The sequence below is a fragment of the Pseudophryne corroboree genome, chromosome 6, assembly GCF_028390025.1.
Source record: "Pseudophryne corroboree isolate aPseCor3 chromosome 6, aPseCor3.hap2, whole genome shotgun sequence".
NCBI classification, from domain to species: domain Eukaryota; kingdom Metazoa; phylum Chordata; class Amphibia; order Anura; family Myobatrachidae; genus Pseudophryne; species Pseudophryne corroboree.
In genome coordinates, this window is record NC_086449.1 from 52,658,450 (window position 1) to 52,684,212 (window position 25,763).

The 25,763-nt window shown below is 47.6% G+C and overlaps 1 protein-coding gene across 1 annotated transcript in view; it reads right to left on the bottom strand.

Annotated features, from left to right (window-relative positions):
* The window catches only part of LOC134936092 (zinc finger protein 271-like), a 223,794-nt gene extending 199,056 nt beyond the window's left edge, over nt 1-24,738 (bottom strand). The window contains exon 1 of the mRNA XM_063931006.1: nt 24,595-24,738. The gene's annotated coding sequence lies outside the window, so the exon portion shown is untranslated. The remainder of the gene's footprint in view (nt 1-24,594) is intronic.
* Between the last annotated feature and the right edge of the window lie 1,025 nt (nt 24,739-25,763).

The following is a 25,763-nucleotide window of genomic DNA, read 5'->3' on the forward strand; positions in this document are numbered from 1 at the left end:
GGTATAGTTACAAAGGTTTAACACTGTGAGCGTCAGCGCCGCTTGTGATCTCCTCGTGGTCCCGAGCGTCCGCTACGCTAATAGCGTATCATTACGTTAGTCGGCAGCCTATAGCGTGCCTGCCTGTGATCTCTTGGCCGTGAGCGAACGTGACGCTCGAGCGTCTCGACTACGGCTAAGCGATTGTTACGCAACATGCGTACCCTTACGGTATTCCATACGCCAATAGCGTACTGTGTTCTTTGACCTTTTAAAGGGTTTTAAGTAAGATAAATATTAGGCTTTATCAATTGGCGGCTCGTCCGTCCTTCACATATCTGTACTAGTTAATTTCAGCAGACATTATCCATCAGCAAAGGGCGGGAGGTCATATTCCTCGTAGTGCTGACTGGATAAGCGTCTGCTTCGCTTAGTAAAGGGTGCTGAAGGAATCCGGAACCGGAGGTAAGAACAACACGCTAGTGTCTTTTAAAACTGTTTATTTCTGTCTTGCGTACGCACGCATGCATATATCTGCATTTCTTTTCATTCGTGTATTTTCATATATCACTCTCCTGTTTGCCATTTCACAATTGATAACGTACTAAGAAAGATTTGTTGCCATTAGTAGTTAAAGAATAAAAGTAATACACTTAAGGGGTCATTTGTAAAGCACGCACACAGCTTTGCCTAAGATACAAGGAGAGATCTGTGTGGTGCTCAGTAGATGATTGAGGATCATCTACATTGATAAACGTGTTAATTGTGTTTCGGTGGACATATTTGGCTGGCGTACACGTGTCTCTAACAAAAGGGTGAGACAGGCGTACGCTAAACAAAGGCCGACGCACGCAGCGTATATTACGCAACGGAGCGTCTGGGTACGCCCACGTAACTCAAATCACACGATAGTATTATTTTAACAGGCGAAAAGGTAGCAACGCGATAAATAGCGCAAGTCAATTTTAGTGTCCGAAATTTAAGCTAATAGATCCTTCTCCAATTTGCGACTCATCTGGTCTAAAGGAAAAAAAAAAATTCTGCGCAGAAAATAGAAACAAAAGTAAAGTGTACATGTGGTGAGTGAGTGTTTGTATATATAAGTTCCTACAATTTTTGGTTTGAACCACAAGAAGTCGAGTTCTCGTGAGGTACATACATGTGACGTGCATGGTGGCTTGGGAGGCATCCCTTGTTAAACATAAAATTTGAGCATTAGAGTATAGCAGACCAGGAGGTCTACTGTAGCACAGACCAGGAGGTCCAGGTACAGCAGACAAGGAAGTCCGCTATAAATAGAGAAAAGAGCACAACCCAGGGGGTTGTTGTAGAACCCATATAGGCCATTAAAGCTCTGGCTGAAGGAATTCGCAGCCAAAATTTTCGATTCCGTTGGTCGCTCCGCACATAAGATTAGTTGCTTATGTGCCGAACGATTGTACCGCACGTAATTGTGTGCATTAGTTAGTAATCTGACCCAGTGCCATTTGCATACGAAAGGGGTCATAAACGCTATCTGTACATTCTAACGTGATTTGTGTAATTTTTTTTTATTTTAAAGGGAGGTTCGCTGGTCACTCAGGGACTATCCAGCAACCAATAGTTACTGGAAAGGGTTAAGTGCTCTGCGGATCACACTCGCATGTTCCAGTAAATAGCGGTTCAGGTCGCAGGGGCCCTGGGTCGAGTACGCCAGCGCTAAGGCAGTGTGTGGGCGAGTGAGTGGGGTACTCGGTAAACTGCCACCGTCGGCCTATCTTGAACATCTTGGTTTTTGTAAGGGTTCGCTGAAGACCCTGATTTGAAGGTCAGAGGTAGTGAAAGCAACACCTGCAAGTTATGGGGGCCAGTTGTTCAGGTAGGGGGCGATCAACCTCGGTTCGGGTTGATTCAGTAAACCGACCAATCGGGTCGGCAAGGTATGTAATGTGTGAAAAATACGGTTCACACACAGAGGTTTTATGTGATGAATGGGAAAGAATGACTGTACATGACGGGGAGAAGTTCCCTAGAGTAGGCAGCTTTAGCCCAGATGTGTTACTAAATCTAAGGAGAAGGATATGTCTCATTAAATCAACAAAGAGACGGATCAAACATTATGATTATTTACAGTTATGGCAACAGGAGGGTGAAATACAGAGAGGATTGGCTCAGGCGGCTATATCCAACCCTATCAGGAAACTGATAGCCACGGCACCACCGCCACCATATATATCAGGAGAGAAGATGGTTGCGGAGAATGATGCACTAGTGTGTAATAAACAGGCACTTAGTAACTGTATAAATGTTAAGGATAATGTGAATAAGATAATCAATGCAAATATTAACCCGTGCAAGTTGTACCCTGATTTAAACTTTCCCCAAGAGTGTGATCAAGAGGACGAATCGGCAACAATATCGGCGCTTTCTCTAGCAGCCACCATATCAGAAACAGCAGTAGGCACGTCCCAACCCCCGAGATTAGTATCAAAGGCCCCTAGCGGAGGGACAGGTGAGGTCGTATCAACGGGTAAGTACGGCACCATACACTATGCTGAAACCATTTCACCACAGGCTGTAGAATCTGCTCAGAATGATGTTATTAAACTTAATCCCGTTAGGGTAATAGCAGTGCCAAATGGGAAAACGGACACTTCAGGAGTCACTCCTGTCAGAAACATTGCCATGCACTGCCCGTTTACCCGAATGGAATTAAGAGCAATAGTGTCTGAATTCCCTGATCCTAGGAAAGATCTAGTTGCTAGTCAGAAATACATCAGAGACCTAGGGAATACTGTAGAGCCCAATAACAAAGACTGGCAGATATTGCTTGTTTACCCTCTAATGTCGACCCAGAAAGGTTTTTAGCTGACTGTAAATTAGATGGAGATGTACCCCTTACGGATGTGTACAACCAAGACAATGTAAAGAGAATTAATTTACAGTTAAAAGAGTATTTTCCAGCTGTAGCCAAATGGAACAGAATTTTCTCCATTAAACAAAAGGAGCCAGAAACAGCTGCTGAGTATTTTCATCGGGCACTACTAGAAATGGCTAAATACACAGGCATAGAAGACATTAAGACCAATGTAAATCATAGAGAAGTAGCAGTATCTGTGTTGATGGATGGGTTAAAGGAGGTATTGAAGACAAGGGTACAGACCACGCAACCATGTTGGCGAGGTCTGTCGGTGGCTACTTTGAGAGAGGCTGCTATTGATCACGATCGAAATATCATTAGACACAGGGAGTCACAAAGTGATAAGTTAATGGCCGTAAGTATACAGGCCCTGACCACAAGGCAACCTTTGTATAAATTTCCAAACCCTGTGGATAAGTCAAATGTGGTAACTTGTTATTCCTGTCATAGAGAGGGACATTTTGCACGAGACTGTAGAGTGAAAAATACACAAAAATCATATCAACCCCCTAGACAACGACATGACACACAAAATTGGGATCAGGGTCTGCAGAAACGGAGTTATGAGCCACATACAGGGGAAACAAAAAGGTATCCCCCAAAAAGAGACTGGCAAGTCTCTGGTAGTTCCCATTTAACCCCTTCTCAAGTAGTTGCTGACAGCGGGATTCAGGGAGGTCACCATACCCAATAGGGGTGTGGCCATACCCTGTAATCTGCAGCCAGTAAAATTAATTGCAAGTCTTGGAAGTGAACCCGAAATTGCAATTGATGTAGCTGGTAAATCATTAAACTTCCTTGTAGATACGGGGGCGGCCAAATCAGTGATAAATTCGACAGTGGGCATGAGAACCACTGGTAAGACAATTCCAGCCATGGGAGTAACGGGAGTAGTCCAGCACTACCCTGTTAGCAAACCAGCCGAGATTACAATAGGGCCTTTGCATACCAAGCATTCCTTTCTGTTGGCGGCATCGGCACCGACTAATCTCCTGGGAAGAGATTTATTGTGTAAAATGGGGTGCGTCATTTATTGTACTCCTGAAGGTGTATTCTGGACATACCTGAGAATCACGCTCAGGAAGTGCGAGACATGTTAGACTCCCCATCAAAATTAATGTCACATACTGTTATGATAAATAGGAATCCCTCCCAGGTAGAAGAAATGACATCCCAAATACCAGAGTCACTTTGGACTAAAGATGGACAAGACACTGGATTAATGGCAAACGTAGCTCCGGTAGTTGTACAAGTAAAAGATGGTAGGATAGCTCCAAAAATCCCACAATACCCTCTTAAGCCAGAGGTGGAGTTAGGAGTATATCCCGTAATAGAGCGCTTGCTACAACAGGGCATTCTGGTAAGAACATCCAGCACTGCCAATAGTCCCATCTTCCCTGTGAAAAAGAGTGGGGGGAGGGGTTACAGGCTAGTGCAGGATCTAAGGGGGATTAACAAAATAGTTGAGAGTCAGTTCCCCGTAGTGCCAAATCCAGCTGTCATCCTTATGCAGATCCCTCCCACTGCGAAATTTTTCACTGTTATTGACCTCTGCTCCGCTTTCTTCTCGGTACCTCTGCACCCTGACAGCCAATATTTGTTTGCATTCACATACAGAGGAGTCCAATACACATGGACTCGATTACCACAAGGTTTCATAGACAGTCCAAGTATATTTTCCCAGGCTTTGCATGATTGTTTACAGTCTTTCCAACCAGAGAGTGGATCAATATTGATACAGTACGTGGATGATTTACTGCTGTGTTCAGATTCATTGGAAGCATCCCTGAAGGATACGAAACAGCTCCTGTTTCATCTTTCAGACACAGGACACAAGGTTTCCAAAGACAAGTTGCAATTATGCCAAACTAAAGTGAAATATCTGGGACACTGTCTAACACAAGGACTGAGACACCTGACCGCTGATAGAATCCAAGCAATTAGAGACATGACTCTGCCACAAACCCAGCAACAGATTAGAACGTTTTTAGGAATGTGTGGGTATTGCCGTAACTGGATCCCAGGTTTTTCCATTCTAGCATTACCTTTGCAGGAGATGGTCTCATCAAACAAACCTGATCGGATTTTGCATACAGACGAATCCGAGATGGCATTTGAGAGACTTAAACAGTGCCTAACGCAGGCGCCAGCATTAGGTATGCCAGACTATGGGAAACCCTTTGAGCTGTACGGAACAGAAAGTGCTGTTTGCGCGGCAGGCGTCCTAACCCAGAAGCACGGTGATGCCAGCAGGCCGGTAGCATACTACAGCGCTCAGCTAGATACGGTAGCGCGATCCCTCCCCACATGCTTGCGAAGTGTTGCTGCGATAGCATTGCTAGTGACGAAAAGCGAAGATGTAGTGCTAGGTCACAATCTCACAATTCATACACCACATGCAGTGTCAGCCTTGCTAAATTCTGCCCAAACCAGGCACGTCTCATCAGCGCGGTTTACAAGATGGGAATTGGCATTAATGGCCCCCGTAAACATCACCATAAGGAGATGCAGTGCATTAAATCCTGCAACATATCTCCCAGGTGTGCCTGGACAGGCACAAAGGGGGGAGGATGAGAGTGATGGTGAAGGAGGATTTAGTAAGGACAATGACACACATGATTGTATGGAATATTTGACCCAAAATTTCACGGCGAGGCCTGACATCAGTGACAACCCACTGGAAGATGTAGATTTTACTTTCTACACTGATGGTAGTTGTCACAGACAGACGGACTCGGGAGACTTGTGTACTGGATACGCAGTCGTAGATGACCAAGGCACCATAGAAGCAGAACCGCTAGGTCCACCTCACTCAGACCAGGTTGCTGAACTGGTTGCCCTAACCAGAGCATGTGAATTGGCTAAGGGCAAGTTAGCCAATATCTACACCGATTCTAGATACGCCTTCGGGGTAGTCCATGATTTCGGAGCCCGATGGCGCCTCAGAAATTTCATGACGGCAGCTGGTACACCGATAGCGCATGCAGCTCACATCAAAAGGCTTCTAACAGCGATACAGGAACCCGACAGAGTGGCTGTTATCAAGTGTAAAGCACAGACATATAGCCAGGACCCAGTATTACTTGGTAACAGCCGAGCAGACGAAGCTGCTAAGTTAGCAGCTGGTACCCCCAGACAGACAGACACCACACAACTGATGGTATTTAATACCATCAACACACAGAAGTTGTGTGAAATGTAAAATTTGTGTTCCACACAGGAAAAGGCAGTCTGGAAGGCAAAAGGATATGGCCAGGAGTCCTCAGGACTCTGGACAGATGGACAGGGTAAACCAGTGGCCCCCAGAGCACATCTTCCATGTTTAGCTGAAGCAGCACACGGGCTGACTCATCTGGGCAAGGAAGGAATGTGCAAGTTGGTAAGAGCATATTGGTGCGCCCCAGGATTTTCATCCCATGCAGGTAAGAGAGCAATGTCATGCCTTACCTGCTTGAGGAAGAATATCGGAAAGGCAATACCAACAGAACCATCTCATATCCCACCTACAGGCGGCCCTTTTCAGGTAATACAGATTGACTTTATTCAATTACCCCCTTGTCGAAATTTTAAATATGTACTTGTTTGTATAGATGTATTCTCAAATTGGGTCGAAGCATTTCCTGCGGCCACAAATACCGCTATGTTTACTGCTAAGAAAATTGTGCAGGAATTTGTGTGTAGATATGGTATCCCTAGAATAATTGAAAGTGATAGGGGTACCCATTTTACAGGTGATGTCTTTCAAGGAATGTGTAAGTTGATGGGAATTGATAGTAAGCTGCACACTCCGTATCGCCCCCAGGCGAGTGCGAAGGTCGAAAGAGTGAACAGCACTATTAAAAATAAACTGAGCAAAGTTATGGCAGAAACGGGATTGACCTGGCCAGAAGCTTTACCCATTGTACTATACAGCATCAGAACCACTCCCAGGTCCCCTATTATTCTGTCCCCCTTTGAAATCTTGTTTGGTCGACAACCGCATGTTATGATTAACCCTCAGGATGATTTGAAGTGTAACAATGAAGTGACTGTAAAATACCTGGTTAACATGAGTAAACAGCTAAAGAATCAAAATGATAATTTGAAGTTGGTGATTCCTGATTTACCAGATAGCAATTGTCATGACATTGAACCTGGGGATTATGTAATGATACGGAATTTTCTACGCTCAGGTTGCCTTATTGACAGATGGGAAGGACCATACCAAGTCTTATTGATTAGCACGACAGCATTGAAGGTTGCCGAGAGAGAGACTTGGGTTCATTCGTCCCATTGTAAGAAGGTTGCTGATCCGGAGAGGTCCCGTGATAAAGAACAGACGGTAGAGGAAGTTGTATCACTGGAGTGTCTGTTCCAGGAGGACTGAGATGGCACCTGAGCATTGAAAAATATAAGATCGGAAGCAGTTGTCGATTCCCTGTTCCCTTTTATTGTTTTCTCCACTTCCCATCCCATCACCCTCAATTATTTTTTTTCCCCCTTCTCATTCTTCTCCGTTTCCTCCTATAAGATGGACTTGCCCCAAGAGACTGTGATCCGGATTTTCCTGTTGACCATGATGTTGACCAGAGCAGTCTGTTCCGGCGAGAGTACCATGGAGGTCGAGAGAGGTTCTGGAATGGGTTCTGATGATAAAGATGGAGGCGTAGTTTTCCAAGAGCAACTTAACCAACAAGTAAAGGCGAGTATCAGAAAACGATCCAATAGCATTGACAATAGAAGGAACTGTGAAGGATTGTTAGCTGAAGAAAACTGTATCTGTAGACTCTGTGACAATGTAGTTGAGGATGGGTGCATCAAGAAATGTCAGTCCAGTTTTAATATCCACATGGACCGGCATCCATTGAGTGACTATCACTCCTTAGTGGGTAATGTGTTAAATCAGACAGATTGTTGGGTATGCTCTCAAGTACCTCAAGGCCATAGCAAATCAGGATTAGTACCATTCCCTTTAACGGTAGGGGAGGTACTTGAGCTAAAGGGTGGGAGACCGGTGGACAGGAGGTTTAATATCTCCAGTCCTCCTAGTTTGAAGCTCCACCAATATCATGTGGATAGATCCCTAATATGTTTTAATATTTCCAATCCCCAAAAGCTGGGAAATTGGGAAGTGTCATGGAGTAACCAAACCATGACCTTTTCATATAGAGCAGATTGAATGCCTACAGATACAGAGCTCATACGCCACATAGCCGGTAGGGAAAAATCTTTCCGATATAGGTATACCCTAGGAAGTAAGATCATGAGAGTTGGAGAGGTATCACCAGGATACTGTGCACATATCATACAAACGGATACGTGTACTAGACAGATGGGAGAATTAGGGTTAGGAGATTTTCACATGGAAGATGTGTAATATGGTTATGTACTACTCCGTCCCATATGTTCTCCCCGATGATGCATATTTCATATGCGGGAGGAAGGCGTATAAGTGGCTTGCCCCAAACTCTGAAGGATTATGTTATATTGGAAAAGTACTGCCTGAGGTAATGACTGTATCACAAACCAAAATGAAAGATATTCACCGTGGTGCCCAAGCTCCTTATACTCACACTCATTACGAGCACGTAGTTAAAAGGCAACTGACAGAAAGGACAGAGCATCCGGCCTCTGATCTGATCCATGAATCCACCGGGATTCAGGTTCTACTCGCGTTAGACTTCACTCGCACCGCTAGAGGAGTGCTGAATTATAGATATATATCTGCGCTTGCAAATTTATTAGACAATATCACTGAAATGTATGACGACACTTTTAGGTATACTGGAAGGGAGCTCCAAGCTTATAAAACAGAAATGGTTCAGCATAGGATGGTTCTTAATTATCTCACGGCAGTGACAGGTGGATATTGTGTCACACTGGCAACGCACTACGGAGTGATATGCTGCACTTATATTACGAATAGTACCGAGGACCCGGTCGAGGTCATAGACCAAAAGATGGACTATATTCTCCAATTAAAGTGGGAATTCCGCAGGAGACACAATCTCACCCTTGCTGCTGTGGGTAATGAGCTGACCGGTTGGGTGTCATGGTTGAACCCGCGAAATTGGTTCTCTGGTTTAGGAGAATGGGCTCAAGGAGTTATAATGGATGTAGGGAAGTTTCTTCTATGTATCCTGGGTGTTGTCATATCGATTAGCTTGATATTTCGATGCGGTCAAGCTTTAACGAAGTGTAAACGAAGTACTAGGGTAATGAGTCTAAGGAGTGAGGAAATTGTAATTCCAATGGATTTGATTTATGACCCAACGATAGAGACAATGATGTGATGAAAATGTGATTCTACGGTCCGTTTTCTTTCACCCGTTTCTCCTTTGTTTTTCTACAAGGTAAAAAGATCCGCTTGGAAGAGGAATTTGACGACCTTATATACAGACAACAGATGGACTATGCCATAGACCCCCCATTTCCCTAGAAATTTTAACTTACACTAGCCCAACATTTTTTGTAAGTCTATGGACATTGACAAAGCTTTTTGCATACCGTTAATAGCAAAAGCCCAAAGGAGACTACAGACAACATGTACATCGAGACAAGACACCAGACAAGACGTCAATCGACAAATGTTTATTAACCTCACATAGAATACCACTGCATTTACCATAATTGTTTCTTATCTTCACCTCTACAACCTTCAGGTAATGACACACATAGTCGATAGGGAATACAGGCACTGATATCAGCAATCACATATTCCCCCATTCATGTATCATCAACTAAAGTGTGCTCCCCCATTTTGTTGCAACTAAAAGCCGAAAAGAGCTCGGTAAAGTTTGACAGCCCATCCACAGACCCTTAATACGGGATAAGAAGGAATTCAAATGTATACTTCGCAATACCTCGAAGCTTGATTTAAAACACGTATGATACATGACCCCCCAAACATGGATTCATACACACATGCTTCTGCTATCTCACTAGGTCATACCCTTTTCACACCTTCTTCTCTCCTCCCCTACCCGACCATGGAAATGTATTTACACATGACATATATTTTTCTCTTTTTGAAATGTTTTAGGAAGTGGCAGTTATTGTTGACTGCCAAAGGGTGGACTGTCAAAGTCAGAAAAATATCACTCCACACGTTGCCATATTTGCACCTCATGCGTGTCCCCGCTGCACGTTCACGAGCTCCGCCGTGCGTGCGCATACTCGCCTTTGTGTGCACCTGCACGGTATGCGCATTTACGGTAGAGTTTATGCGCGTCTAGCGTGCGACTCAATCGTTGCATATTTTTACCATATAATGTATTTTGTAGATTATGGTCCCTTTGATAGAATCTGAAAGTTTAGTTAATGTAGCATGTTCATAGACAAAGAGATCCCTCTTTGTTTGATACGAAGGGTCAGACAGGGGTTACACAGTGGTGTTTAGTATCCATCGGAAGAGTATTTAATTAGCAATATTCCGGTGTTGGTTTGAAGCGGATTAATCGCTCGTGCGAATAGTTATGGACATAAGAAGTTTATGGACTTTTACTATTATTTGCACTTTATTATCCATGCGGCGGGAAACCTAGTTTCCCACCCACCTGAGCAGTCACAGCCCACCTGTATGAACCAACCTATGACCTTTTGTTATAATGCGAAGACGAATTCCTGTGTCCAATGAACAATGAGATTGTAGGGACCATTGTACTGTATTGTGTGTAGCATATATATAGACAAGCCGATCTGATCCAGCTCCCATTCTACTATTCTCTTCAACGGTTCTCACCACTGATAATCGGGAGCTGGATATCCAGAGGCGCATGCGATTGTTTCCTTTGTGCGTAAGTTTCTCCGCAACCATATTGCCTTTATTGTTATTGTGAGCCATATCTCTCTCTCTCCTCTCCTCTTTCTCTCTCTTTTCTCTTAAGTGTTATTGTACTGCTATTGTATTTTATTTGTAGTTATTCGGTTAGGTGATCTATGTTATTTTGGTAGTGTATGACTTGTATTGTATTATTCTTTTGCAAATAGAACGTTCATATAAGGTGCTAGAACCTAAGACCGGTATCTGTGTATTCATTATATTTCTAAGTATTCTCAGAGCGTCGGAGACGCTCGTACAGCTTTCAAGTTAACAAGGGTACACTGTGTTGCATTTACACCTTATCACTGCACAAGGATTTACATTATAAGTACATTGTTTTATGGTATAGTTACAAAGGTTTAACACTGTGAGCGTCAGCGCCGCTTGTGATCTCCTCGTGGTCCCGAGCGTCCGCTACGCTAATAGCGTATCATTACGTTAGTCGGCAGCCTATAGCGTGCCTGCCTGTGATCTCTTGGCCGTGAGCGAACGTGACGCTCGAGCGTCTCGACTACGGCTAAGCGATTGTTACGCAACGTGCGTACCCTTACGGTATTCCATACGCCAATAGCGTACTGTGTTATTTGACCTTTTAAAGGGTTTTAAGTAAGATAAATATTAGGCTTTATCAACTGCATCTAAAAAGGTGTTACCTTCTTTTGCTGTTGGGGAATATATGGTAAAAAATTTGATTTACCTGCTGTAGCTGTGGAAACCAGGTCCGTCAGCCCATCCCCAAACAATACATCACCCTTATAGGGTAGTACTTCCATATGTTTTTTGGAATCCGCATCAACCGTCCATTGGCGAGTCAATAAGGATCTTCTCGCTGAGATAGACGTGGCATTGGCCCTGGAACCCAGCAATCCAATGTCCCTTTGAGCATCCCTCATAAATAAGACTGCGTCTTTAATATGGGCTAGAGTTAAGAATATAGTATCCTTATCCATATTATCAAATTGATCTGTCAGCTCATCTGTCCAAGCTGCAATTGCGCTACACACCCATGCCGACGCAATTGTCGGTCTTACCACAGCCCCCGTATGAGAATAAATACCCTTTAAGGTAGTTTCTTGCCTGCGATCTGCAGGGTCCTTAAGGGCCGCTGTGTCAGGAGACGGTAGCGTCACTTTCTTAGACAAGCGCGTTAGGGCCTTGTCCACAGTGGGGGATGATTCCCAAATCTCCCTGTCCTGCTTAGGGAAGGGGTACGCCATATAAATTATTTTGGGGATCTGCGGTCTCTTTTCCGGAGTCTCCCAAGCTTTTCCAAAGAAAGCATTTAATTCATGAGATGTGGGAATATTAATAATCTGTTTCTTTTCCTTAAACATGTGTACCCTTGTGTCGGGGACCGAGGGTTCATCCTCAATATGCAACACATCCCTTATTGCCACAATCATACACTGAATGGTCTTAGTCACCCTAGGGTGCAATTTTACTTCGTCATAGTCGACACTGGAATCAGAATCCGTGTTTTGTGTTAAGGGACGCTTTTGAGACCCCGACGGGCCCTGTGAGTCGGACCAATCCGAGGATTGACCCCTTATGTCCCCCCTAATTCAGCCTTATCAAGCCTTTTATGTAAAGATGCCACACTTGCATTTAACATATGCCACATGTCCATCCAATCCTGAGTCGGCACATCCGACGGGGACACACCACTCATTTGCTCCACCACCTCCTTGGAGAAGCCTTCCGCCTCAGACATGTCGACACACACGTACCGACACCCCACACACACACGGATTAACCTATAAGGGGACAAAACCCCAACCAGGCCCTTAGGAGAGACAGAGAGAGAGTATGCCAGCACACACCAACGCTTAAAAACACTGGAATATATATATATATATACCAGATAGCGTTTTTTTTTTAAATATAGCCTTAATTTCCACTCACTGCATTCCAAAGTGCCCCCATCCTCTTTTTTCCAGCCTGTGATGGTTCAGCAGGGGAGAGATCATGGAGCCAGCTTTTCCTCATGCAGTTTCTGTTGAGAAAATGGCGCTGGTTAGTGTTGAGGATCAAGCCCCGCCCACCCGATGGCGGGCTTCGGTCCCCGTAACTTATATAAAAAATGGCGGGGGATTTGTGGATTTACTGTGCCACCGCCTAATCCTGCTTATATTGCCAAAAAATGAGGAATATTGCTGCCCAGGGCGCCCCCACCCCTGCGCCCTGGGCAGCAATATACTGGGAGCAATGGTGCGCAGCGCTTACCTCATGAAGATCTGATGTCTTCTGCCGCCTGATGTCTTCTTGCCTTCTCATACTCACCTGGCTTCTATCTTCGGCATCTGTGAGGAGGACGGCGGCGCGGCTCCGGGAACAACGCCAGGTGAGACCTGTGTTCCGACTCCCTCTGAAGCTAATGGTGTTCAGTAGCCTTAGAAACAGTGCCCAACTTGACAAGCCAGCTCTGTTTCTCTCTCCTCAGTCCCACAATGCAGGGAGCCTGTTGCCAACAGGACTCCCTGAAAATAAAAAACTTAACAAAATTCTTTAAAACCGAAAACTCTGGAGAGCTCTCTGCATTGTACCGTTTCTCCTCTGGGCACAAGATCTAACTGAGGTCTGGAGGAGGGGCATAGAGGGAGGAGCCAATGCACACCCATAGTCAAAGTTCTTTTTAGGTGCCCTATTTCCTGCGAAGCCCGTCTATACCCCATGGTCCTTACGGAGTCCCCAGCATCCTCTAGGACGTAATTCTATTTCTCGTAGTCCGTAGTGGATGCTGGGGACTCTGTAAGGACCATGGGGTAATAGACGGGCTCCGCAGGAGACTGTGCACTCTAAAGAAAGATTAGGTACTATCTGGTGTGCACTGGCTCCTCCCTCTATGCCCCTCCTCCAGACCTCCGTTAGGGAAACTGTGCCCAGAAGAGCCGACATTACAAGGAAAGGATTTTGGAATCCAGGGTAAGACTCATACCAGCCACACCAATCACACCGTACAACTAGTGATAACTTTTTACCCAGTTAACAGTATGAACAACAACCGAGCATCACGCAATGGATGGCTCATAACAATAACCCTTTATTAAGCAATAACTATATACATGTATTGCAGAAAGTCCGCACTTGGGACGGGCGCCCAGCATCCACTACGGACTACGAGAAATAGAATTACCGGTGAGTAAATTCTTATTTTCTCTAACGTCCTAGTGGATGCTGGGAACTCCGTAAGGGCCATGGGGATTATACAAAAGCTCCCAAACCGGCGGGAGAGTGCGGATGACTCTGCTGCACCGAATGGGCAAACACAAGGTCCTCCTCAGCCAGGGTATCAAACTTATAGAATTTTGCAAATGTGTTTGAGCCCGACCAAGTAGCAGCTCGGCAAAGCTGTAAACCCGAGACCCCTCAGGCAGCCGCCCAAGAAGAGCCCACCTTCCTTGTGGAATGGGCTTTCACTGATTTTGGATGTGGCAATCCAGTCGCAAAATGAGCCTGCTGAATCGTGTTACAGATCCAGCGAGCAATAGTTTGCTTTGAAGCAGGAGCACCCAGCTTGTTGGATGCATACAGGATAAACAGTGAGTCCGTCTTCTTAACTCCAGCTGTTCTGGTGACATAAATCTTCAAAGCCCGGACTACGTCCAGCAACTTGGAGTCTTCCAAGTCACGAGTAGCCGCAGGCACCACCATAGGTTGGTTTAAATGAAAAGATGACACCACCTTTGGCAGAAATTGTGGACGAGTCCGCATTTCTGCTCTGTCCATATGGAAGATCAGATAGGGGCTTTTACACAACAAAGCCGCCAATTCTGACACAAGCCTAGCCGATGCTAAGGCCAACAACATGACCACTTTCCACGTGAGATACTTTAGGTCCACTGTCTTAAGTGGCTCAAACCAGTGGGATTTCAGGAAATCCAACACCACATGAAGATCTCATGGTGCCACTGGTGGCACAAAAGGAGGCTGAATATGCAGCACTCCCTTAACAAACGTCTGAACCTCAGGCAGTGAAGCCAGTTCCTTTTGAAAGAAAATGGATAGGGCCGAAATCTGGACCTTTATGGACCCTAATTTTAGGCACAAAGTCACCCCTGACTGTAGGAAGTGCAGGAATCGACCCAGCTGGAATTCCTCTGTAGGGGCCTTCCTGGCCTCACACCAAGCAACATATTTTCGCCATATACGGTGATAATGTTTAGCTGTCACGTCCTTCCTAGCCTTTATCAGATTAAGAATAACTTCATCCGGAATGCCCTTTTCCGCTAGGATCCGCCGTTCAACCGCCATGCCGTCAAACGCAGCCGCGTTAAGTCTTCGAACAGACAGGGCCCTTGTTGCAACAGGTCCTGTCTGAGAGGCAGAGGCCAGGGGTCCTCTGTGATCATCTCTAGTAGTTCTGGGTACCAAGGCCTTCTTGGCCAATCTGGAACAATGACTATTGTTCTTACTCCACTTTTTCTTACTATTCTCAGTACCTTTGGTATGAGAGGAAGAGGAGGAAACACATAGACCGACTGAAACACCCACGGTGTTGTTAGTGTGTCCACAGCTAACGCCTGAGGGTCTCTTGAACTGGCGCAATATATTTTTAGCTTTTTGTCGAGGTGGGACGCCATCATGTCCACCTGTGGCAGTTCCCATCGATCTGCGATCTGCGTGAAGACTTCCTGATGAAGTCCCCACTCTCCCGTGTGGAGGTCGTGTCTGCTGAGGAAGTCTGCTTCCCAGTTGTCCACTCCCAGAATGAACACTGCTGACAGTGCTAGCACGTGATTCTCCGCCCAACGAAGAATCTTTGTGGCTTCCGCCATTGCCATCCTGCTTCATGTGCCGCCCTGGCGGTTTACATGGGCGACCGCCGTGATGTTGTCTGACTGAATCAGCACTGGTTGGTCTCGAAGCAGAGGCTCCGCTTGACTCAGGGTGTTGTGTATGGCTCTTAGTTCCAGCAGATTTATGTGCAGACAAGTCTCCTGACTTGACCACAACCCTTGGAAGTTTCTTCCCTGAATGACTGCCCCCCATCCGCGGAGGCTTGCATCCGTGGTCACCAGGACCCAGTCCTGTATGCCGAACCTGCGGCCCTCGAGGAGGTGGGCACTTTGAAGCCACCACAGAAGAGACACCCTGGCCCTGGAGGACAGGATGATCAGACGATGCATCTAAAGATGCGACCCGGACCACTCGTCCAGCAGATCCCACTGAAAGATCCTCGCATGGAATCTGCCAAATGGAATGGCTTCGTATGAGGCCACCATCTTTCCCAGGACACGCGTGTAGTGATGCACCGATACCTGTTTCGGTTTTAGGAGGTCTCTGACCAGAGTCACGAGCTCCTGTGCCTTCTCCTCCAGGAGAAACACCTTCATCTGGACTGTGTCCAGAATCATGCCCGGGAAGGGCAGACGCGTCGTTGGAATCAGCTGCGACTTTGGGATGTTTAGAATCCAACCGTGTCGACGCAACACTTCCTGAGAGTGTGCTACGGTGATCAGCAACTGCTCCCTGGACCTCGCCTTTATGAGGAGATCGTCCAAGTATGGGATAATTTTGACCCCATGCTTCCGAAGGAGCACCATCATCTCTGCCATCACCTTGGTAAAAATTCTCGGTGCCGTGGACAGGCCAAACGGCAACGTCTGGAATTGGTAATGACAGTCCTGTACCACAAACCTGAGGTACTCCTGATGAGGCGGATAAATGGGGACATGCAAGTAAGCATCCTTGATGTCCAGAGATACCATAAAATCTCCCTCTTCTAAGCTTGCAATGACAGCTCTGAGCGATTCCATATTGAATTTGAATTTCTTCAGATAGATGTTCAGGGATTTTAAATTCAGAATGGGTCTGACCGAACCGTCCGGTTTCGGTACCACGAACAAAGTGGAATAGTAGCCCCTTCCCCTTTGAAGGGGGGGGAACCTCTACCACCACCTGCTGGAGAAAAAGTTTGTGAATTGCCGCCAGCACTACCTCCCTTTCCATGGGGGAAGCTGGCAAGGCCGATTTTAGGTAACGGTGAGGGGGGGGGGGGGTCACTTCAAATTCCAGCTTGTATCCCTGAGATACAATTTGAATAGCCCAAGGATCTACCAGTGAGCGCACCCACTGGTTGCTGAAATTTCGGAGACGCGCCCCCACCGCTCCTGGCTCACCCTGTGGAGCCCCAGCGTCATACGGTGGATTTAGTGGAAGCCGGGGAGGACTTTTGTTCCTGGGAACTGGCTGCGTGGTGCAGCTTTTTTCCTCTACCCCTGCCTCTGGCAAGAAAGGATGCCCCTCTGACTTTCTTGCTCTTTTGCGAGCGAAAGGACTGCATTTGGTAATACGGTGCTTTCTTAGGTTGTGGAGGTACATAAGGCAAGAAATTTGACTTCCCAGCCGTAGCTGTGGAAACTAGGTCCGAGAGACCGTCCCCAAACAATTCCTCACCCTTATAAGGTAAAACCTCCATGTGCTTTTTTGAGTCGGCATCCCCTGTCCATTGCCGAGTCCATAAGACCCTTCTGGCAGAGATGGACATTGAATTTACTCTAGAACCCAGCAGGCAAATATCCCTCTGGGCATCCCGCATATATAGGACCGCGTCCTTGATATGTGCCAGGGTCAGCAAAACAGAGTCTCTGTCCAGGGTATCTATCTCCTCAGACAGAGTATCCGTCCATGCCGCTACCGCACTACACATCCACGCCGAAGCAATGGCAGGCCTCAGCAGTGTACCGGAATGTGAGTAAACAGACTTCAGGATAGCTTCCTGCTTTCTAACTGCAGGATCCTTAAGGATAGCCGTATCCTGAGACGGCAGGGCCACCCTTTTAGACAAGCGCGTCAACACTTTGTCTACCCTGGGCGAGGATTCCCAGCGTAACCTGTCCGTTGGCGGGAAAGGATACGCCATCAGCAATCTTTTGGAAATCACTTTCTTCCTATCTGGGGAATCCCACGCTTTTTCACATAATTCATTCAATTCATGTGACGGGGAAAAAAGTCACTTCTTGCTTTTTCTCCCCATACATATAAATCCTTTTGTCAGGGACAGGATTTTCCTCAGAAATGTGTAATACAGCCTTCATTGCCACAATCATGTAGCGGATAGCCTTAGTCATTTTAGGCTGCAATTTTGCCTCATCGTCGTCGACACTGGAATCAGAGTCCGTGTCGACATCTGTGTCAACTAACTGGGATATTGGGCGCTTTTGAGACCCTGACGGCCTCTGCGCTGTGGGAGCAGGCATGGGTGTAGACCCCGACTGTCCCAAGGCTACAGCTGTATCCAATCTGTTATGTAAGGAGCTTACATTATCATTTAACACCTTCCACATATTCATCCAATCCGGTGTCGGCACCGTCGGGGGCGACACCACATCTGTTTGCCCTCGCTCTGCCTCCACGTATCCTTCCTCATCAAACATGTCGACACAGGCGTACCGACACACTGCCCACACACAGGGAATGCTCAGACTGAGGACAGGACCCCACCAAAGGCTGTTTGGGGAGACAGAGAGAGAGTATGCCAGCACACACCCCAGCGCTATATAACCCAGGAATTACACAGTACTGTTGTTTATCCGGTAGCTGCCGTTTTTATATTATATATGTATGCGCCTAAATTTATGTGCCCCCCCCTCTCCTTTTTATCCAATGCACCTGTATACTGCAGGGGAGAGCCTGGGGAGCGTCCTTCCAGCGGAGCTGTGAAGAGAAAATGGCGCTGGTGTGCTGAGGAAGAAGGCCCGCCCCCTCAGCGGCGGGCTTCTGTCCCGCTTTCCTGTGTAAAATATGGCGGGGGCTCGGGCATATATACAGTCCCAGACTGTATATATGTCTAATTCTTGCCAAAAGGTAATTTATTGCTGCCCAGGGCGCCCCCCCCTGCGCCCTGCACCCTACAGTGACCGGAGTGTGCGGTGTGCTGTGGGAGCAATGGAGCACAGCTGCAGTGCTGTGCGCTACCTTTAGTGAAGACAGGAGTCTACTGCCACCAATTTCAAAGTCTTCTTTCTTCTGTACTTCTGGCTCTGCGAGGGGGGCGGCGGCGCGGCTCCGGGAACGGACGATCAAGGTTAGGGTCCTGTGTTCGATCCCTCTGGAGCTAATGGTGTCCAGTAGCCTAAGAAGCGCAACCTAGCCACAGTTAGTAGGTTTGCTTCTCTCTCCTCAGTCCCACATAGCAATGAGTCTGTTGCCAGCAGAAGCTCTCTGAAAATAAAAAACCTAACAACATACTTTCTTTACCAGTAAGCTCAGGAGAGTCCACTAGGAGCACCCAGCTCTGGCCGGGCATATATTCTAACTGAGGTCTGGAGGAGGAGCATAGAGGGAGGAGCCAGTGCACACCAGATAGTACCTAATCTTTCTTTAGAGTGCCCAGTCTCCTGCGGAGCCCGTCTATTCCCCATGGTCCTTACGGAGTTCCCAGCATCCACTAGGACGTTAGAGAAATAGGTATTAGTGTGGTATATTAGTATGTGCAATGGTCAGTTTACACATTGATTTTCAGAGAGAGCACTGTGTTAATCTTACCCAGCACTTCATAGCAGCATTGTATATAACAAATGCTGCAGCTGTTGGATTTTTCACTCTGCAATAGTTTACACCAGGGACGTGCAGTCAGGGGAGGCAGTGCCTCCCCTGTCATTAATGATTAACATAATAGAAAGAAGATACTTATGACACATATTTTGTGTTATAAGTATCATCTTTATATTATAGTAATAATTTTAGTACTCTAAATTGGTTTGGGAGGCACCAATAGCAGTGCCTCCCATTGCCAATTAGAACGGGATTAAGTGGGGGGCGGGGCCAAGCACTTGGGCTGGGAAAGCCCATTAAAAACTGTGGAGTAAGCGGCACTTCTATAAGTGCCTCGTTGACAGGGACATCAAGCCCATGTCAACGAGGCAGCTGTGATTGGACAGCGGATCCAGCGCTGGATCCGCTGTCCAATCACCCCTATATGCGGGGGCGGAAGTGGCGGGACCAGACGGTGACTGGAGGGCGGAAGCGCTGGGACCCGGCGGTGGCTGGCGGGCGGCAGAACCCGGCGGTGACTGGTCCTGACGGCAGCGGCGCGGAGGACAGCGCACTCCCCTCTCCCTCCCAGCCAGCAGCAGCGGCCCAGACTCCCAGCAGGTGAGACAGGGGCCGCTGGGCATTGCACTGATTATATATATATATATATATATATATTTTCAGTGCCTCCCCAGCCTATAACCTCACCGCACGTCACTGGTTTACACATGCACATTGATCCTGTTTACATGTAATGGGATAGAGCTGCTAGTATATGCAGCTACATAAGTATTAGCATAGTATATTAATGTGTGCAGTAGTCCGCTGTCTCATAGATTACCAGGGGAAACACTATATACTTCCAATACTCTAAACTTAATGTCTCCTGTCAGAAGTATTTACACAGCAACATTCATAGGTTATCACTAAGTACTTCATCGCGCCCTACGGGCGCTTTTCCCACCGTCGCAAGGGGCTACGCCCCCTTAACCCTTGCATGCCTTTCTGGGGTTCAATATTTGTATTATATGGAGTATCACCCGCATTCCTTTGTTAGTGGTTAAATATTGCACAATGAAAGGGCGTGCGATGGTGAAGGAGGCGCAGCCCTTTGTGACGCCGTGAACAGCACCTGCAGGGCACGATGTACAGAATGTAGCGGGTGCGGGGGGGACTGCGGATGGGGGAGGGTGTCTGTAGATGCTGCGGGTGGAGGAGGGGGTGGAAGCGGAGGATTTGTCCGGATGGGGAAGGGTCGGTAGGTGCTGCGGATGGGGGAGGGGCAGAGGAGTGGAGGCTGCAGATGGGGGAGGGGTCCAGAGGCACTGCAGGTGGAGGAGGGGCAGAGGTGCTGTGGGTGGAGGGGGGGCAGGTGTGGGGGGAGATATATATGGGGGTGGATGGTGGAGGGGGCCTAGAGGTGCTGTGGGTGGTGGAGAGGCGAGGGAGTGGGGGCCGCGGGTGGTGTACGGGGTCTGGAGGCACAGCGTGTGGGGGAGGGGTAGAGTGCCGCATGTGGTGGAGGGGAAGGTGCGGAGGTGTGGTGCATTGGGGAGGGGTCTGGAGGTGCTGCGGGTACTGCACCTGCCAAAAAGGTAGTTGGAGGGTATGGGGCGACGGGGCCAGGACAGGGGCGACGGGGCCAGGACAGAAATGACAGGGAGAGGGTAGGGGTGACAGGGCCAGGGTAAGGGTGACAGGGCCAGGGTAAGGGTGACAGGGCCAGCGTAAGGGTGGCAGGGCCAGCGTAAGGGTGGCAGGGCCAGCGTAAGGGTGGCAGGGCAAGGCCAGGGGTGACAGGGACATGACAGAACACAGGGCACGGGAGAGATTGGTATTAGGGACAGAACAGTGGTGACAGACAGATGTGTCTTACCGGAGTCACTGCTGCTGGCTGCTGCTGTTCCACTCCAACCTGTTGGGATCTGCTGCTGGTGGAGACTTGGCATGGCTGACTCTCTTAGGCTGTATTCCTGCTTCCTCTGCCCGTCCGCATCCCTCCCCCACTCCTCAGTCACACACCGCAGACCTCGCGCAGCTGCCGGGCACTGTGGTAAGGGGAGACTGGGAGTGACTGGTTAGCCCCTGGGAGACGCTGCTGCTGGAGGGAGAAGGGGGTCATAGGATGCACGCGGCGCAGACCTCGCGGCTTCCGGGCACTGTGGTAAGGGGACACTGGGAGTGACTGGTTAGCCCTCAGGAGACGCTGCGGCTGGAGGGAGGAGGGGGCCGGAGCCTGCAAGCAGCTCGGATTTCTGCAGCGCTACCCGCCGGCTAAAGTTTGTGAAGGAGCTGGGCGCACCTCACTGCGGGTGGCAGCGCTGCAGCTAGCGGTGGGGTTGCCGGGGCTGGAGATAACAGAGGCAGTACGGAACCTGTACAGTGGCAGGTGCCCCACAAAACTGCAGCTAAGAAGTGTGGAGTGTGCCAGAAAGTGACGCTCCTCCGCGCCAGAGAGACCCTGCTGAGTTTTCTGATGTGGGGGGGGAGGGAGGGTCAAGCACACAGTGAGCCGGTGCCCGTCTGTCTGTACGGCTTTCCCCGTCACACACCCCCATACCTCCACACTGTCCCGATTTTTGCGGGACAGTACCATTTTTGGGGTCTGTCCCGCTGTTGCACCCGTGGCCCGCAGTGTCCCCCGGTGCGCGGGGGTGATGGGGGGGCAGTTGGGAAGCTCCTGAACTCGCTGTTCTGCTTAGCAGAGCAGCGGTGAATAGATGTGCACAGCGTCTATTTAGTGGAGACAGGTGGAGCGGGGGCATCAGGGGGTACAGATTAAGGGGGGGTTCTGGCAGCAGAGCCGGATTAAGGGGGGAGGGCCAGGGGGTACGTACCGTGGGCCCCACAGTTTTAGGGGCCTCCCCGGCTGGAGTAGCTCTGTCCCAGCTCTGAAGATCCCCCGCCCTGCCAGCAACTGCAGAAGCATTGTGCTACAGGTCTGTGGTGTTGCAGGGTCCCTGCTTTCTTCTGCCTGTGCGGGTGTGTAGGGTGGAGCGACCACCCCCTCTGGATTTACCCCTAGCTGAGGGGCCAAAATCCCATGAAAAAAAATATATCTGGAATTTGTGTAAGGGGGCGTGGCCACACGTCCCACGATTAGGCCACGCCCCCAAACCACAGCAGGCACAGCAATGAGATAGGGCTCCCCTGGCTCAAGTGCCCTGGGCCCCCTGGACTCATAATCCGCCCCTGGGGGCATGCCAGCAGCTCACAGAGCGCTGGGCATGCCCCCTCACTGACGAAAACGGGGGGTTTCCAGTGAAACCACGCCCCCTTTCGTTGGCCACACCCCCTTTTTGCCGCATGTGTGTCCCTCCTGTCTGAAGAAAGCTGTCAGGCATGCACCCCTGCCTGTGCTATGCCCATACCATCTGCTTCTGCTCCCAGTCTCCTATAGATTTGCCCAGATCTGTGACTCATTTGACTAACTCCGCCCAGTGTTGTGACTCCGCCCAGCGTTAGCAAATGAGTCACAAAGTCACAGATCTGGGCTATTATATAGGAGATATGCAGTGTTATTATACAGCAGGGACTCTGTCCTAGGTTATACACATGATACACTAGGGACTATACACCAATAACATCTCTCTATATATACTGTATATGTATAATGTGCAGTGTTATTATACAGCAGGGATACTGTCCTAGGTTATACACATGATACGCTAGGGACTATATACCAATAACATCTATCTATATATATACTGTATATGTATAATGTGCAGTGTTATTATACAGCAGGGACTCTGTCCTAGGTTATACACATGATACGCTAGGGACTATATACCAATAACATCTATCTATATATATACTGTATATGTATAATGTGCAGTGTTATTATACAGGAGGGATACTGTCCTAGGTTATATACATGATACGCTAGGGACTATATACCAATAACATCTATCTATATATATATATACTGTATATGTATAATGTGCAGTGTTATTATACAGCAGGGACTCTGTCCTAGGTTATACACATGATACACTAGGGACTATATACCAATAACATCTCTCTATATATACTGTATATGTATAATGTGCAATGTTATTATACAGCAGGGACTCTGTCCTAGGTTATACACATGATACGCTAGGGACTATATACCAATAACATCTATCTCTATATATACTGTATATGTATAATGTGCAGTGTTATTATACAGCAGGCACTCTGCACTAGGTTATACACATGATAGGATACAGATATAGCTTTCTCTCCCTATATACACCTATACTACAGATGTAGCCACACTCATCTATACCGTGATGCGTTCACACATGCCCACGCATTGCTGCATAGTGTGACCGCGTCGCTGTGATACTGATTGCAGCGGGTGTTAGCTCCATAGGGTAACATGGTGTGCGCATGCGTACGCAGTGGGCACACTTGTCACAACATCACTGCCGCGATACACAACGATGAGCATGGCTACATCTGTATATATAATATACACAATATATATGCTAGTATATGATGCTACCTGTATAAATATAATGAGCGCTGTGTATTACACAGCAGGGTCATCCCCATCCCCACTCGCCCACCTTCCATCCAAGGACCTTATTCAGTAAGGATTGCAAAATTATCAAATCACAATCCGGCTTATTATGGAACGGCTGCGGATGAGCAGTGTTTGCATTGCGCACGTCCGAGTCGTAATAGCGACAGTAAATGCGTATACACCGTGATCATAATGTAGACGCTGTTTGACTGCCAGGAAGTCGGCGTTACTGGGTGGAAACCTGCCATTTTCTGGGGGGGGGTGAGAAAACGCAGGCGTGCCCAGGCGTTTTTAAGGAGGGCCTCTGACATCAGCGATGACCACTTCCAGCCTCTTGTGTCACAAGAATTGTAGCCGACCTTACCTGGCGCAGATAGGAAAAATCGTCCATGTTCCTGTAATTGCGCATGGTTCTGCGATCAGCTGCATATTGCGATGCAGTCACAGTTTCTGCAATGGGCGTTATTTCTCAATTTCTGGCCGGCAACTATTTGATCGCAGAAACTACTTTTTTTTATCAGAAATAGCAATCCTTACTGCATAAGGGGCTTAATTCAGACCTGATTGCAACAGCAAAATATTTCTGTAATGGGCAAAACCATGTGCAGTGCAGGTGGGGCAGATGTAACATGTGCAGAGAGAGTTAGATTTGGGTGGGATGTGTTCAAACTGAAATCTAAATTGCAGTGTAAAAATAAATCAGCCAGTATTTACCCTGCACAGAAACAGTATAACCCATCCAAATCTAACTCTCTCTGCACATGTTACATCTGCCCCACCTGCAGTGCACATGGTTTTGCCCATTAGAGATAGATTTTGCTTTTGCGATCAGGTCTGAATAAGGGCCTAGGTCCCACGTGTGGGGAGCTGGTCACACATACCATATATGGTGCCCACAGACGTCTCTCATACACCAGGAACATCGCTCACCTCAGTGCCGGTCACCGTCACCTCCTCTCCCGCCGCCTCCACTGAAATGTGTTGTGTCCAATGTTATACACTCTAAAATAAAAAACAAGCCCAGCACCAGCGTCCTCACTCCTGCTCCTCTCTCCACACACACAGGAAGCTTCTCCTCCCCCCTCCTTCCCCTAATCCATGTCCTCCACTCTGAGCTCACACAGAGCCTCTCTCTCACTCCCTGATTGCATTAACTCCTTCAGCTCCATAGTACAGCAGGATAATGCAATGTATTACAAGACTACGAGGCTGCAGTATATATACAGTACATACTTGCCTACCTGACCCTCTCCATGAGGGAGAAAATGCTCTGTTCCTGGACTTTCCTGGTAATGTATGATTGCCATCACCTGTGGTGAGCTAGTTAATTGATAAGAAAGGTGTTTCACCACAGGTGATGGCAATCATACATTACCAGGAAAGTCCAGGAACAGAGCATTTTCTCCCTCATGGAGAGGGTCAAGTAGGCAAGTATGTGATACAGTATATATAGAGATAGATGTTATTGGTATATAGTCCCTAGCGTATCATGTGTATAACCTAGAACAGAGACCCTGCTGTATGATAACACTGCACATTATACATATACAGTATATATAGAGAGAGATATTATTGGTATATAGTCCCTAGTGTATCATGTGTATTACCTAGGACAGTATCCCTGCTGTATAATAACACTGCACATTATACATATACAGTATATATAGAGAGAGATATTATTGGTATATAGTACCTAGTGTATCATGTGTATAGCCTAGGACAGCGTCCCTGCTGTATAATAACACTGCACTGTCACAACTGAGGGCCTGAGCTGACGGAAGGCAGCCTCAGTTGTAGGGGCTGAGATGTACCGGAACCTGGGAGGTTGTATCAGACCCCTGGACATGTAAGTAACATGAAGAGAAACCGCCCGAAGGCGTGACCACGACAACTTGAGTAAAAGTCAATGATATTTATTTATGACAAACTCCATGCATCACAGTAGCAGTAAAAGAAACATAAAAATCAGCAGAGAAATAATAATACAGTTCCTGGGTACTACAGGGTGGCAGGGGCCACAGAGCTCTGGTGGTATGAGACAGTTCTTATTATCTGCAAGTTGGAAAGTCCTTACCAGGCTCAACTGTAGCAATGAGGAA